Here is a 3,883-nt window from a genome sequence, read left to right as displayed (position 1 = left end):
AGAAGACAAAGATGAAGAAACCATTGAAGTGTTGGATTTGTGCTGAACCACATACAGTGAAGAATTGCCCTTCTAGACCGAAAGTGGCCACTGTTGCACAATCTAATACGAAGAAAGAAGAACCTTCTATGGGGATGATGCAGATTCTTGGAGCTGTTGCTGCTACAGAAGTGGTCTCTCGAAGAGATCCTGAAAGGAACAGCTTGGAGTATGTTCGGATGAAGATTGGAGGTATGGAGGTACTCACTATGGTAGATAGTGGAGCTACTCATAACTTCATGAGTGAAGATGTTGAGAGAAGGATTGGGCTGAAATTTGTACCAGTGAAGGCACAAATGAAGACGGTGAATTCTCCTCTTGATTTTGTACTTGGTGCAGCTGAAAGGGTGGACACAACACTAGGTGAGTGGACGGGGAAAATTGACTTCACTATAGTGCGGATTGATGACTATGAGGTTGTGTTGGGGATGGAATTCTTGAAACAATATGATGCTATGGTTGTTCCACATTTGAAGAAGCTGTACATTTACGATGGAAGGGAAAATGTACCCATTGGTGTTCCAACCATTGGTGTGACAAGGCCTGATTATAAACTAGTAGTGATGCGGATGGAGGATGAGAAGCGATTGGATGATGTATGTAAGCGGTTGTCTACTGCCAAGACAAAGCTTACCGAGCAGTCATTGGTTATTAGGACACTATCTGATAGTATCTTGGATTTGTCAAGAAGGCTAGAGGAGGTTAAGGATGATGATGACGAGGATGTTTATGTGAGACCGAATGTCCATGAGGAGGATCGGGTGGCATATCTGCAGAGGATGGAGATAGAGAATCCTGACAAATGGATTGAGCTTATTAGTGAGGGTGAGCCTTCAGGCTCTACTCCCTCTACATCTTCTTAGATGACATAGAAGATGGGGCTCATTGTTAGCTGCTCATGGCAGTGAGTCCTTAAAACAGGTTGAGCAGGTATGATAGATGGTGTAGGAATGGTTTGGCATTAGCATCATGACATGTTGCAGATGGGATGGAGTTTCCATGGACCTGAGCATGGGAGAGATTCTTGGTGAGTCCAGGATGTGGCAGAGTCTGAGAAAGACTGGTGTAGGCATAAGGATGTGCATTCTTATGGTTTGAGCGTGACAGTTGGACTGATCACCCGACTAGTTCGAATCATGAGGTCCGGAAGTGTGCAGAGAGATGTTGGCATTATGTTGGAGTATCTGACGACAGTTCACAAGATGGGACGACACATGGTGGAGACAGTTGTTTTACATATGTTGCAGGGATGTTTGCAGTGTATGGATTGGTTGATATCATGGACCGAGGATGAGATGATTATCTTGATGAGATGATGATCTTGGTGGCAGGATGGTTACCAGGATGGCTTATTGTCGAGGACGACAATGACTTCAGGTGGAGGAGGATGTAAGGACCTGCGGTCCGTGTGACGGGCAAGACGCACATTTGGTGTGAAGAGATAAGCTGCGGCTAAGGCAAACGAGCGAGCAAGTGATAATGCGCATGGAGGAGTCTTGGTTGGGCGAGTTTATACCGTGGGGACGAGTTGGCGAGTCACCCACGAGCCGACCTCATAAACTTGCGATGTGGGTAAAGGTTGGTGGGTGGTCCCGGGTGATAGGCGGGCCGACCAACAAAGTTGAACGAGTTTGAAAGTATGGAGGGCGTCGGCCAGACAAGTTGGACAAGTCATACGGGTGGCACGACTTGCCCACCCGCCATATATATGGATGGCGCAGTTGGGGAGTAAAGGCATCGATCAAAAATCAAGCAAATCGATCAACAAGCATTCGGACGAGTCAAGGGATGAGCTCGAGGTGCAAAGGTGCAGGTGTGAGCATGGAGGAGCAGGCTTGAGGCACAGGTCGCATAGAGGCACATGCGCCTACTCGCCAGGCAGACTGCACGAGCTGCACGGGTTGAACGGTTCAGTTGACAACACGGGTGGAGGGCCGCACGAAGGCGCGCCTGCTCGTCGGTTGTGACAAGGGTGGAGGGCCGCATGAAGGCGCGCCCGCTCGTCGATTGTTGATACGGGTGGAGGGTGCATGAAGGAGCTCGCCCGTCGGTTAAGAGCGCGGGTGGAGGGCTGCACGAAGGCGCCCGCCCGTCGTTTGGCGAACTCAGGTGGAGGGTGAACGAAGGCGCCCGCTTGATAGTGTGAAGGCGAGACGGTGAACTCGAGTAGGGGTGAAACGAAGGCGCCGGCCCGCGATTGAAGTTTCATGTGAGGCTGCATGGAGGTGTTGCCGGTTGGAAAATTTAGCTAAGTGTGGAATGTAAGAGTGGCCACCGTGCAAAGCGTGCACGAGGTGGGCAGCTCGTGGCAAGACACGAAGTCATAATTTTGGCTAAGTATAAAACTTGGGATTTCCAAGGTATACTTGTATTTTATGAAAGAATGAAAATATATTGAAATCGAGCAAGACTCATATTCAGGGAGTTTCCCCTCCCTTTATACTATTGCAATCGTGTTGTGTATTTATAATTGTTGTGGATAATGAATGTGTATGGGTGTTCATTAGTATAAAGGATAATAATAATACTTGGTGAAGAAAAATAAAACTAAGTATCAAATGTTAAGGCGTAGTCCATGAACATAAGTATTGGTGAAAAGAAAGTGTTTGGTGGTGCCGCACCTTGCTATAAGCAGTTGAAAGACTACCGCAGGTGTAGGGGCATGACACCTCCCCTCTCGCTTGTCCCCTTGCCCCCCTTTCCTCCCCACCCTCGGCCCTCATGCTTTAAAATCGTTGGAATTTTAAGGGTTTTCAAAGACATGATATTTTATCGTTAATGTCATACTTGAAAATCATTGGAAATTTAAAGTTTTCCAGAGTCACGATATTTTGTTTTTAACGTCATTACTAAAAAGTGTTGAAAATGTACCCTGGAAAAAAAAAGCGTTATTCCGGCATCAACACTTTTCGACTTCAAGTTGTTTTTTGCACCAAAGAAAATGGCTTTTATCGTTTTTTACTATTATTTTTAAAAAATATTGAAAATTTACTTTGAATTAAAAAAAAAAAAAAAAAAAAAAAGAAGAAGAAGAAGAAGAAGAAAAAGAAGAAGCCTATTCCGGCATCAACACTTTTCGATTTGAAGGTGTTTTTTCGTGTTTTTTTGGGATTTTTGGGCTTGAGTACCCATTTTGAGGTAATAGTCCCCGTTTGATCGGTAACTATGTTTATTATAAATACTTTGTTATGACCTTCCTCCTAGTAAACTACCACATGCTCTACTCATTGCTCATGCATGTAACCATGTTACAATGTTTCCTATAACTTCACGCTCATTTGTTGCTACAAACACCCTATCCATCTAAAATTGGCATGCCTTTGACCAAGGCATTGGTATTATACTATCACAAATCTAATAATTTATTAAAGCAATGACAAACTCCACCTAGCATCACTCATTCCACTCTAAGTGAGTACTTCACTATTGTGACACTTCTCAACTTGTTGGTGCACCTAAGTGTGTTGAGTTCCCAAGTTGTGAACAACTTTGTCTCTTCTAATTAACATTATCTCCAAGATTGAATTCGGGGAAAGTACCTTAGTTTCCAATGGGAAAACAAAAGGCCATACATGCTCCTCCACTTAAGTTTGTTGTCACCTTAACAACGTCTCCATCAACTTCCTCATTTGTGTTGATTAGTTTAATGCTTAGGCTCACCATCAATATACAACTTAACTCCCTTTAATTGCATGACATTGCTAAATCCACCTACACTTGCATTTGATTTCACCGACCCATTCTTCAACACACTTAGGTACTTGCCTTTTTTCAACAAGCTAGAAAGTTAGTCCAACTCCACATGCAAAACTCATGAAAATCACATAATTATGTTCCACAAAAC

Source organism: Pinus tabuliformis, chromosome 6 (genome assembly GCF_031772625.1).
Source record: "Pinus tabuliformis cultivar Carrire ecotype Pingquan chromosome 6, CPIR1, whole genome shotgun sequence".
In the NCBI taxonomy this organism is placed as follows: Eukaryota; Viridiplantae; Streptophyta; class Pinopsida; order Pinales; family Pinaceae; genus Pinus; species Pinus tabuliformis.
This window is presented reverse-complemented; position numbering follows the sequence as displayed.